The 13,235-nt window shown below is 42.6% G+C and overlaps 1 protein-coding gene across 2 annotated transcripts in view; it reads left to right on the top strand.

The window, feature by feature from the left end:
- fpr1 (formyl peptide receptor 1) overlaps positions 1–13,235 on the top strand; it is an 87,560-nt gene that overhangs the window by 46,866 nt on the left and 27,459 nt on the right. The window contains exon 1 of one of the 2 annotated variants that reach the window (XM_084308900.1): positions 10,352–10,468. The exons of the other annotated variant lie outside the window; for it this stretch is intronic. The gene's annotated coding sequence lies outside the window, so the exon portion shown is untranslated. Of the gene's footprint in view, positions 1–10,351; positions 10,469–13,235 lie in introns of those variants that run through there. 2 annotated transcript variants of the gene reach the window in all.

Here is a 13,235-nt window from a genome sequence, read left to right as displayed (position 1 = left end):
GCATAGACATAAGACATATTAGTATAGTAGGAGGAGTGCATGCATGGTAGTATAGGACAGTAAGAAGGTTAGTGTTTATTTAAATTTTTTCATTTCAGATATTGATTGAAGAAGAGGCAGGGGAACTATGTGAGAATGCTATTCATCGACTACAGCTCGGCATTCAATACCATAGTCCCCTCCATACTCATAGCCAAGCTCAGGGACCTGGGCTTGGGCTATGACCTCTGCCAGTGGGTCTTGGACTTCCTGACTGGCAGACCCCAGGTGGTGAGAGCAGGCAACTGCACCTCCTCATCCATCACCCTCAACATAGGGGCCCCCCAGGGCTGTGTTCTGAGTCCCCTCCTCTACTCCCTGTACACACACGACTGTGTGGCTCAGCGGAGTAGCAATACAATCGTCAAATTTGCTGACGACACAGTGGTGGTGGGCCTGATCTCTGCCAACGACGAGAGGGCCTACCTGGAAGAGGTCAAGGTCCTGGCGGGATGGTGCCAGGAAAACAGCCTCTCCCTGAACGTCAGCAAAACAAAGGAGATGATTGTGGACTTCAGGAGGTCGGGGGTCAAGGACTACAGCCCCCTCAGCATCGACGGGGCACCGGTTGAGAGAGTCAACAGTTTTAAGTACCTCGGAGCCTACATATCCGAGGACTTGACATGGACCACACACATTAACAGTGTTGTGAAGAAGGCACGACAATGCCTCTACTTCCTCAGGCGCCTAAGGAAGTTCCAAGTCAGCCAGAAGATCCTTAAGAACTTCTACTCATGTACAATAGAGAGCATCTTGACCGGCAACATCACCTCCTGGTTTGGGAATAGCACTGCACAAGACCAAAGCAGACTACAAAGAGTGACACGTTCAGCCGAACGCACAATTGGAGGGGGGCTCCCCACCCTCCAGAACATTTACTACAAGCGTTGCAAGGGCAAGGCTAAGAGAATCATTAAAGACTCCAGTCACCCGAACAACTGCCTCTTTGAACTGCTGCGGTCAGGCAAGCGATACAGGAGTCTCAAGGCGAGCACAGAAAGACTCAGAAGAAGCTTCTATCCCCAGGCCATCAGGCTGCTAAACGAACAATGAATGAACACTACACAACAACAACCACCAAACGCACATAGCACACACATCCACACGCACACACTCACTTTAAACAAACACACTGTAGCACCCACTCCACACACTTATAGCACACACCCACTTTAAACAAACACACTGTAGCACCCACTCCCCACACTTTATATTTATGGATGGAGGATTGCACTACAACTCGTACACCTTACTGTAAATTGTACCTAAAATTGTACCTCATCCCATTTCTGCTTTGCACTAGATAGTACTGTACATTAGTACACTGCATAGTATTGTGTATTGTATATTATATGGTAACTCAGAACATTGTACATATGTCTATACCGAACACTGTGACCTCATTTTCTTCTTCTAAATTCATGCTATATTATGTTATTATGTTATTTGATACTATCTTGTCTAGCACAGTCTCTGGAGCGTAACAGTAAGAAGCATTTTGTATGAAAGTATTCTGTACTTCTGTATGACAACTATTAAAGAACTTGAACTTGAACTTGAAGTGTGTTTTTAGTCAACAGCGAAAGATTGGTCGGGATTCGGCTGTTCTAATTGTGGTGGGAAGTTCATTCCACCATTGAGGAAGTACATTTATGTGGAAGTTCAGTTATGGGTGAGCAGCAGGATTTTGTAGTTGATATGGCCAGTTAAAACAATAACAAACTGCCTTGTACTGTACATCACATCTACTGTGGGTGCATGGGTACAGGTTACCACCATTTAAATTCCATGCCTAATTTATTATAATACCGAACACAAACTGTATCAGAACATATTATGTCCCGTTTCCTACCTTGAACCCCGCCCACTGCTGGCTGTACAACACCACAGGCGAGTAGATCATCGTAGATCATCTCAGCCTGCTTTACAATGTGGTGTTAAGAGTTGCAGGAAGGAGAGGAAATGGTATTGAATATACTCTGTCGCTGACTAAACATATACTATGGGTGTTAAAATAGTTAATGTAGTTGTCAATTAGAATAGACCTGGTCACAGACTGAAAAACAAGTTCATATTTTATCATGACTGACTGACCTGACACTAGATATTTGTTAGATTTGTTTATATTTGTTATATTTGTGAGGTCATGTTATGTATTTTTGTGAGGCTAAAGTTTAGCTCTGGACCACCTCAGGTACCTACAGAAACGGTTTCACCTGGACTTCCGGTTTAGCTCGAGAATGGAGTAGGTCGCTGTGGTAATCAGCTCCTCTCCCGTTATTTTTATTTAGCTTTTAAAAGCCTCTTTTTACACCACCAATGCGTTTAAACCTGACGTATATATCAACTGAGATTTTCAACTAACTATATTGACTGAAAGAATCAAGATGCCACCAAAGAATAAAGGACCGGGTGCTAAATCAATTGCAGACGACCTAAATCTGGATCCGGGTTTCGTGCGTAGCAGAGCAGGAGATATCGAGACAAAAAAAGATGAGCCACCGCCGCCTCCGACGATACAGCATATCTCGCTAAGCTAATAAAAGGGGTGGAGAAGACCTTAACCGATAAGGTTGACGCCTTATCCGATAAGGTTGACGCTATCAAAGAATCTATCGAATCCAAAATCGAAGAGTTAAGGGCAGCGGCGGGTGAACATATCGAACGTACTGAAGCAGTGGAAGCCTGCTTGGACGAACACAAGCAGAGATTCGAGGTGATCGACGGAGCCATAGAGGAATTCAACAAGAAGCTAACGGCTAAGATAGAGGAAAACAACGATAAGCTAACGGCTAAGATACGCGAACTCGAGTACCAATCCCGCAGATTGAATATTCGTATAGTGGGTCTGGATGAGTCAGTGAGCTGTGTACAACCCAATGTCACGTTTGCGGCAGTGTTACTTCAAATTCTGGGACCGGGTACCATGCCACACAACAACGCACAATTAGAGGGGGGCTTCCCACCCTCCAGAACATTTACAACAAGCGGTGCAAGGGGAAGGCTAAGAGAATTATTAAGGACTCGAGCCACCCGAACAACTGCCTCTTTGAACTGCTGCCGTCAGGCAAGCGATACCGGAGTCTTATGGCGAGCACAGAAAGACTCAGAAGGAGCTTCTATCCCCAGGCCATCAGGCTGCTAAACGAACAATAATCGCTAAACGAACAATAATCACTATGCAACAACCATCAAATGCACACAGCACACACACCCACACGCACACACACACTCACTCAAACAAACAACACACTGCAGCACCCACTCTCCACACTTTAGATCACACAAACACACTTACACTTTATATTTATTGATAAAGGATTTGCACTACAACTCGTACACCTACTGTGAATTGTACCTAAACTGCACCTCGTCCATTTATGCCTTGCACTATATAGTATTGTATATTAGTACACTGCACAGTATTGTATATTGTATGGTAACTACGTCTACGAACATTGTACATATGTCTAAACTGAACACTGTGACCTCTTTTTTCTTCTAATTTTTACTATGTTTTTATTTCATACTTATCTTGTCATGCACAGTCTCTGGAGCGCAACAGTAAGAAGCATTTTGTACAAAAGTATTCTGTACTTCTGTATGACAACTATTAAAGAAACTTGAAACTAATTGTTTTCGGTACAGGTTGTTAAGCACTGGTTACATCAACATGAAACAGACATCAAACATCAAAAACGCCCCCCTCCCACCTCCCAATCAGTGGTGCAGTGGCAAAATGACAGTAGGTCAAACGCTCCACGCGCATGCACAGTTTTTTTTGGCTGCTCTCGTCCTGCAGCTGGATACTATTGCCTCACAGCCCGGCCGTCAGCGCGCGGCCCAGAGAGCGCCGCTGGCTCTGCGGCTCTGCAGCTGCATGCTTCTCCGGGAGTCCGGTTGGATAATGCCATGTAAAAAGCGATTGCGCGTACTTCAGCCTCAGTGACCGAGGTATAACGCCGTTATACCGAGTTATACCAGCACTGCACCACTGCTCCCAATCCCACAATAGATACATATATACATAAATAAGGACAGTCACGGTAACGGTGTCAGTCAGTGACAGATGCTTGCCCGTCTGTGCAAAGGGGGGCGGGCCAGGGTGTTCAGTGTTCGGACTGCTGTGGGGAAAAAACTGTTTGTGAAGCGTGTGTGTCTGGTTAGGATGGACCTGTAGCGACCTGAGGGCATGTGCTGGAATAAGTGGTGTGCTGGGTGAGAGGGGTCGTTGACTATTTTAACAGAGCGGGTGACTGTGCGTGAGGTGTAGATGGAGTCCAGAGAGGGGAGGGGGCAGCCAATTATTTTGGAGGCTGTCTTGATGATGCGTTGGAGTTTGTGTTTGGTGTGTTTATCAGTGGAACCGTACCAGACTGTGATGGATGAGGTGAGGATGCTTTGAATTATGGCAGTGTAGAATTGGACCAGCAGGTGTTGTTGGACTCTGTACTTCCTCAACTGGAAGTACAGGCGCTGCTGGGCCTTTTTGATGATGGCAGTGGTGTTAATGTCCCATTTGAGTTTATTGTTGATGTGGGTGCCGAGGAACTTGAATGATTCAGTTAGGGTTATGGGTTGGTCTGAGATGGTTAAATCCCCTTTCCCCCCCTCCCACCGAGAGTCGTACAGGATTGTGTCCCATAGACACATCCTACGCGTATGACTCCCTCCCTTAGGCCACCGGATTACCCAAATTGAGCTTTGTAATCCTACTCTTCCTATGCTAATTGCCATAGGATCTAAAACTTTCATTCTAATTCAATAGAATGTCGCTTTTGGTCTTGCGCCTTCCCATTAATGTACTAACAATAGTGTGAAAAATGAAAAATATACCTTCATTGATATATTCATTTGAACCTTCTACTAACTTATGTAGGAAACATCAGAAAAAAAGGAAAAGAGTGGAGATAAATACTAACACCTTAAAATGAAAAAAAATAACAATAAAAGATAAAAATAAAAAAAGGAGTGAGAACTAAAATAAAACTCATCAGAGAAAAATAGATAAAATAAAATTGAGTAAAGAGAAAAAAGAGAAAAACAGAGACTTTTAGAGCTACATTGTGCAAAGCTCTAAATCAGTGGAGTAATTATTTAAAATATTAGAATAACCTTGTCGTGCTTATACATTTAGATGTGGCTAATGTCTTTTTTTTTTTTTTTTTTTTTTTAAAGCCTAATTAAACTTCAGTCCTTGGATCCTATGCTTATTCACACCGGATGTTAATGTTAAATTTACAGGCCTTCGTTGAAGGGGTGCATTATATTCTAGAAGGTTGTAGAATACTAGTAAATATGTAAACACTGCTGTTATGTTCCAGAATGATCTTCCTACCCAGGGGTCATGACCTACTAGTATTTTCCGGGATATTCCTTTGTGTCCCTGAGCAGTCGAGAGAGGAGCCCAGAATGTTCCAGAATGTTCATCATGTCAATGTTGGATTATTGTCTCCACAGAGACCAGAAGACTGTAAATATAATGCCTTACAAGCCATATTAAACATCTTGTGCCTTATTGTTGTCAGCGTGCATATCATCTGTTACTTTTGTTGAGCCGTGGTAAAGTCATTCTAATAAAATTACTAAAATACAAAGAGAAAGAGAGAGAAGAATAGGCTTATCTGTTCTGAGCCAGTGTTGCGTCCTGCCCGGCGGGACCAGATCCATGTTGCTTTATGTAATCTTCGGCGGCTTTAGGCGTGCGTATTCTCTGCCTAATACCGTCTTTTCCCAAGATCGATAATAGTGCCGGGTAGTTAAGGATTGGCCTGAGACCACTCTTAAACATTCTCTGCATCACATCCTTGTAGGGGAAACGCTGAGCGATGGCCTCCTTACATAGATCTTCGTAGATAGATTTTGATTGCGCGCTCCTCTAATGATGGCGTCTCTTATTACCGTCTTGCGCAGGGTAACAATGATAACTCTCGGACCGTTAACTCCCCCTTCACCCCCCCCCCCCCCCCCACACCCTCCTCGCCATACCTTGCCTTTTACTGAAATGACGCCACTGCGCACATACTGCGGTATGCCTGTCAGATAGTCACTTAAGTAAAGGAACTGTGTACTTCTTCCACCACTGAACAGCAATATTTAAAACAGAGAGCACTAGAACAAGCCCCCATAGGATACATTCAGATCAGTCAAACTCCTAATGGGTCGGCTCATATGGTACAGAACAGAACTGAAGCACGGCTGTGGTGATGGTGGTGGGTGAATGATATCAGCAGCAGCATACCAGCACAGACAAGCCCTGAAATAAATACTCAAATCTACGCTGGGTGCTCTCTGTGAAGTACGTCTCAGAGTGTATTTCAGGGCCTGTACAGACTGGAGTGTGGTCACACCGACTTGCATTAGTTCTGTGGTTACCTAGCAGAGCTGCTTTTAAAGACCCCCTCCAGATGTATTTTAAAACCTTAAATAGATATCCTACGTTGAAGAATGTATTTGGGTTTTTTCCCCACCAAATTGTTCAATAAACGTATGAAATGGCCTAGCAGTATCAAGTTCAAGTTTGTTTATTAAATATCACAATATAATACACATACTTTACGGTGAAATGCTTGGTTCTGTATGAGCCCCTGAGAGTGTGCTTCATACAGTAAAAAAGTAAGTAAGAAAGTAAGCCAAAAAAAAAAAAAAAAGTAAGTAAGTAAAGAGGATTATACAATTATACAATATACAGTACAATATACAATGTAAAGAACAACCTAGGTACAGTCTAAGTACAGTGAGTAAAAATGAGTAAACTGAGGTACAATGCAGAAAATGAGGTACAAAACTTTGAGGTGCAATTGCAAATGAGGTATGAATGTAGTGCAAATCTCTTTAATAATAAATGAATATAATGTATTGATTGATTGATTGATTGATTGATTGATTGATTGATTGATTGATTGATTGATTGAAAAGTTTATTAACAGATTGCAGAATGGGTACAGTACAGTACAGCTCAATACATACAATTGTTAAGGGGATGCAGACCAGAGAAAGACTTTCGTCTTGTTTACATCAGGGTCCCCCATTTTCAATTCATCATAACATATATGACACACACGACATACAGATAGACAGCACTGCTACATCTATACATTTATGACATACCAGATTTGCAAATACAGTACTGTTTGTGATAGAAAAAGTGTCCAGAAAAATAGTGTATATACATTTGACATAGAAACTGTACATTGGAGGAGGTTGGGTAAGTGGGGTGGGGTTGGGTGGGTGGGGGGGGGGGGGGGCTGTACATTGGAGGTGGGGGGGGGGGGTGGGTAGGGGGTGGGTAGGGGGACACTGTACACTGTACATTGGAATACTGACAAAGCCATACTTGGTCATTTACTGTACAACTGGGTTAGGACATTTGTAGGGGCCAGTTTCGAATTGCAGTCTCCCGTAGGTGTTCTTTGAGAGTGTTTTTGAAAGTGGGTAGTGATTCACATTCCTTTACAGCTTTGGGTAGGGCGTTCCACATTGATGTGGCATAATTGCTAAACGTGTTTAGTCCCTTGTTTGAGCCGAATCTGGATTTAACATGATTTGTGGAGCTCCCTCTGATGTTGTGATCGTGGTATTCACTGACCTTTGGGAAGTATTTTGACATGTACATGGGTACCTTGGTCGTGTAGTGTATCTTGTAGACCAGGCCCATTGCAAGTTGCTGTACTCTGTCGTCTAATCTAAGCCATCCTAGGTTGTCAAAGTGGGCAGGGGTGAGGTGGGTTCTAGGAGTCAGGTCAAGCAGTAGTCTGACTAGTTTGTTTTGAGATGTTTGTAATTTGGTTTTTAGTGCCTTTGAGGTGCTTTGGTATCATGAGGTGCAAGCATAGTCGTAGTACCCTTGAATGAGTGCTCCTGCCAGAGTCTTGAGGGTATTCTTGTTTACCAGAGAGGAGATCCGGTACAAGAATCGAGTTTGTTGGTTGACTTTTTTTATTACATTGGATGCCATTTTGTCACAGGAAAGATTAGCCTCTAGGATGGAACCCAGGTAGGTAATTTCATCTTTCCTTGTGACAATATTGTCACCCACTGTAACTGAGAAGCCGTCGGTCTTGCTGAGTTTGTTATTTGAACCGAAGAGAATGGACTCTGTTTTACCCAGGTGTAATGATAGTTTGTTGTCAGCGAGCCAGGTGCAGATTCTGCCGAGTTCCGAGCTGAGGGCTTTTTCAACTTGTAACTTGTTCTTGTCAGAGACCAGCAGGGCTGAGTCGTCCGCGAACAGGAACAAGTTGCAGTCACAAGCTGACGACACATCATTTGCATAAATTACAGGCAGGCTCCTCATTCACTTCCATTCATTTTGGGGACCTAATCTAAATATTATACTTCTGAAGTATGAACAAGTTGTCGCTGTAACTGAGGATGTCTCACGAGTTGAAATAAAGGTACTACGAAAGGTAGTACCTTTGTAATTTCATACCCAACATAAAGCTGTGCAGAGCCTTAACGACAAGGTCATTGCTGCCACAGCAAGGGGGAACACAAAACGCAAAACAACAATACAAGTCCTTACCACAAGTAATATGACTGTGGTAGCCTATTCATTATATTCTATTTATTCTCCTTTCTATTCGAATATAATTGAATAGAATAGAATAGAATAGAATAGAATAGAATAGAATAGAATAGAATAAAATAGAAATACTTTTATTATCCTGTGAGAAATTTGACACTGCAAATCGCTCAACATTTAAACATTTAGACAGAACAGGTCACGAATAAGAATAATAAACAAATCAAATCAAGTTGCCTAAGATAAGAGTAGAGTCAAATAGAATAAAAATGGAATAAAATATACAGTAAATAAATACAGTAAAAATATACTGAGGTACAGTAGGTGTAATATTGCACAGTGCTGTTTCAAACTAAGTCCAGGAAGATGGTAACTGTCACTCTGTGCTCAGTGATGCAGTGAGGCACAGTGATGCATTGTATAGTCTGATGGCTGTTGGAATGAAGGACTTCCTGTGCCGTTCTGTGCTGCATTTAGGTAGTGTGAGCCTGGCACTGAACCTGCTCCTCCTGTCCGCCAAGTCTGTGTATACTGGGTGGGAGGGGTTTTCCCTGATGGCCTGTAGCTTAGCAAGGCTCCTCCTCTCCGCAACCCTCGCTAGAGAGTCCAGCTCCACCCCTACCACGTTACTGGCCTTCCTGACCAGCTTATCCAGCCTGTTTGTGTCCCCCGCTCTCAGTCCGCTGCCCCAGCAGGTCACAGAGTACAAGAAGGCGCCCGCCACCACGACTCATAGAACATCCTCAACATCCTTGTACAGACATTGAAGGATCTCAGCCTTCTGAGGAAGTAGAGTTGGCTCTGGCCCTTCTTGTACAGTGCCTCTGCGTGTTTTGACCTGTTCAGTTTGTTGTCGATGTGCACACCGAGGTATTTGTACACCTCAACCATGTCCACATCAACTCCCCTGATGGAAACGGGGGTCACAGGTAATTATTAGTCTATATACTCTACCACATCGTGCACAATTGTACAGCCCTGGCCTATTTTATTTTATAATTATATTATATTGTACTTCTATTTCAATTTAGTTTATATTCCATTTAATCTTATTCTACCTTTCATTTTATTCTACGGTAATTGTCTGTCCATTAATGTCGCACCAAACGACCAAATCAAATTCCTTGTATCTATGTGTAAACTACTTGACCTTTCTTATTCTGATTTTATTCAGATTTCAAGTGAGCAATTTTGGTGATTGATGTAGTTTTTAACGCAACCACTAGATGGCGATAGTCGCCACTCCTGCACACTCATTGTCAATGCAGAGGTTACCAAAGATAGGATACTGCTCTACACCCCCCCACCCCGCCTACCCAACCCCCCTCCCCTCTCCACCCCACCTACCCAACCTCCTCCAACGTAGTTTCTTCCCCACTCTCTTTTTTTTAGACCCTTTTTGTATCACAAACAGTACTGTATTTGTAGATCTGGTATGTCATAAATGTCTAGATGTAACAGTACTGTCTATCTGTATGTCTGTCATATAATCATATATGTTATGATGAATTGAAAATGGGGGACCCTGATGTAAACAAGACGAAAGTCTTTCTCTGGTCTGCATTGAGCTGTGTACTGTGTTGTCTGTGCCCATTCTGCAATCTGTTCATACAAATTTCAATCAATTCAATCAATCAATGACAGTAAAATGCAACACTTCTCCAAAGAAGAAGAAGAACACTGCGCAGTACTTGAATTAAAACAGCGGGGGGCAGCAACGCGCTAACGGACGGGAGTCTAGTCTGCCGTAGAGTAAAATAATCAGCGAAGAAGAGGGCCGTGCTGTGTTGACTGTGGGGCCTAACCGACGGTTAGTAGTAGCTGCTAGCTGTCGTCGAACACATCACGTTGGACGTGGACCTCTCTGTACATTTAAAGGATTATACAAGTAATCAAGATTGCATGGTAAGTTACATAATAACTGTCTGGTCATGGATTGACAGCTAAATAAGGACTTTGCGTGCTAGAATCACTGATTTCTGACTAGTAGTAGTGGAGCACTGGCGAACCAGCCCTATGCTAACTAGTAGCTAACAGGCTGCCACTAGAGAGGTAGTTAAACCTAAACCTAGCGACCAGGTGGACATTATATAGCTTGTGTTTTCATCACAGTAGAGCTTCGGCCATGCCAATAATAGGTGGTCTGGGATAATGCTAACGTTAATCTAACACTGATGCTACTACTAATGTTATCTGCTAAGCTAGCGATTGCCTTTGTTAGCTAACGTGTGTGTATTGTGCTTTTAACGTCACCCTAAGGGCGTAGAGACCCAAAGGTGATCAATTTAATAGAATTCGTAAGAAAGAATATACCCTAGGTAGGTAGGTAACGTTGACCTTACTCCTAGAACCCACCTCACCCCTGCCCACTTTGACATCCTAGGATGGCTTAGAGTAGACGACAGTACAGCAACTTGCAATGGGCCTGGTCTACAAGATACACTACACCACTAAGGTACCCATGTAAATGTCGAAATACTTCCCAAAGGTCAGTGAATACCACGATCACAACACCAGAGGAAGCTCCACAAATCATGTTAAACCCAGATTCGGCTCAAACAAGGGACTAAACACGTTTCGCAATTATGCCACCATCAATGTGGAACGCCCTACACACAGCTGTAAAGGAGTGAATCACTACCCACTTTCAAAACCGCTCTCAAAGAGCACCTACGGGAGACTGCAATTCGAAATTGGCACCTGTAAATGTCTAAACTCAACCCCCTCCAATGTACAGTAAATGTCCTAACCCAACCCCCTCCAATGTACAGTTACCCCCCACCCGCCTACGCCTACCCAACCCCAAACAAAATGTTACCCATTCTGCAATCGGTTAATAAAATTTCCAATCAATCAAACGTACGTTCAGGGTTTGTGATGTTGACAGGCCTGTTTCTGGTCGGTCCCCTCACCATAAAAGAGTAAAGGGGTGTCTGCATCACAGGATGAGACAAATTAAGTTGGAGATTTTGAATAACACCTGGAACGATATGACCGTAGAGATGCTCTAATACTTGGGCTGTCGACTTCCATTATTCTGGGCTTCAAAGCTTTAGTAGTAGGCCTAGAATAATTAAAGCTTCATTCTTTGTTTTACATTTAGTCATATAGCTGATGCTTTTATCCAAAGCAAATTTACAAGTTCTGTACATTAAGTCAGCAGGAAGGGTACAACTCTGGCAGCTAATGGTAAGTAACATTGTTTGTCAAACAGTGTCGAACTCGAGTGCTACAGTCTTTCTTTAGTGTAGTAGAGTAGTATCAGACATATTATATAGTAGTAAATTACAGGGACATAACTAGGGATGGGAATTGATAGGATTTTATCGATACGATTCCATTATCGATTCTGCTTATCGATTCGATTCTTTATCGATTCTCTTATCGATACCTGATCGATTTATAATTTAAATAAATAAATTGGAAATGCAACAGAACTAAGCTGGTTAGAATAACAACATGCAACTTGACATTTCTGATTGTCATTTATTGTTGAGCCCCCATGTCAGGGGCGACAGTGGCTCGGGAGGTAGAGCAGTCGTCTGGCAATCCGGAGGTTCCCGGTTCGATTCCCGCTCCTCCCGGGCAGCGTGTCGATGTGTCCTTGAGCAAGACACTTAACCCCTAACTGCTCCCGATGAGCAGGTTGGCACCTTGCATGGTTGCTTCCGCTGTCGTTGTGTGAATGTGTGAGTGATTGGGTAAAATGTAAGGAACAAATTGTAAAGCGCTTTGGATAAAAGCGCTATATAAAAAAGCAGCCATTTACCATGTCAGAAAAATACAAAAACTGTAAAAAATAAAACATTAACTATAGCCTACACTTAAATAAAATAATGTATTTGAGATTCTCTTAAAATGTATTTACTTAAACTAATTTAATCTATTGAATAACGGGTCGTTATTCCTCTGACTTCTGTCTCACACACACACACAGACACACAGAGCTCCCTCCCCGGCACCCTGTCCTGTAAGGCAGTGGTTCCCAAAGTCGGGGTCGCGACCCAAAGGCGGGCCGCGAGCAGCCACGGATGGGCCGCGAGATGATTTAAAAAAAAAATAAAAATAAACATTTTTTTTTTTTTTTGTCAGGCCACTGAACTTAGAAGCAGGCCAGGACAGTGTTTCTAGTTGTATTCTAAAATTCTATTCTATTGTATTCTAAAATGTGACTATATGGTTTTATATTAACTTAATAAATAAACAAAAACGAAAAATCTACTTATTTCAACAAACATTTCAAACTAAATAACAGATTATGCACATAAAACGCTGAAAACAACCGAAGCAACAATAGTATTTTAATGAGGCTATTATTATTATCAATATTATTTTGCAACAAGTTAGCCCTCTCATAAATAGCACATATAAATGAATAACTAACTTGAACTAACTTAATAGGATTGAAGTGATATTTGGCTTAAAAAATCGATCGCCTGGAGAAAAAAGCCAGACGATGTGCATTGGGCCGCGGCTCTCTGACACCTTATTTTCTGGGCCCCGGCCTGAAAAGTTTGGGAACCCCTGCTGTAAGGTATTGGCTTGTGTTGCTACACGGACACATTTGTATGTTGCACCATGGTACTTCCTGTCTGACAGACTCAGAGTAGAGACTTAGTAAACAAACAGTCCGGCTCTTATTATATGTGAACTAAAGAGTACAAGGTTTACA

The sequence above is a fragment of the Notolepis coatsorum genome (genome assembly GCF_963971535.1).
Source record: "Notolepis coatsorum genome assembly, chromosome: 2".
NCBI classification, from domain to species: Eukaryota; Metazoa; Chordata; class Actinopteri; order Aulopiformes; family Paralepididae; genus Notolepis; species Notolepis coatsorum.
This window is presented reverse-complemented; position numbering and strand designations above follow the sequence as displayed.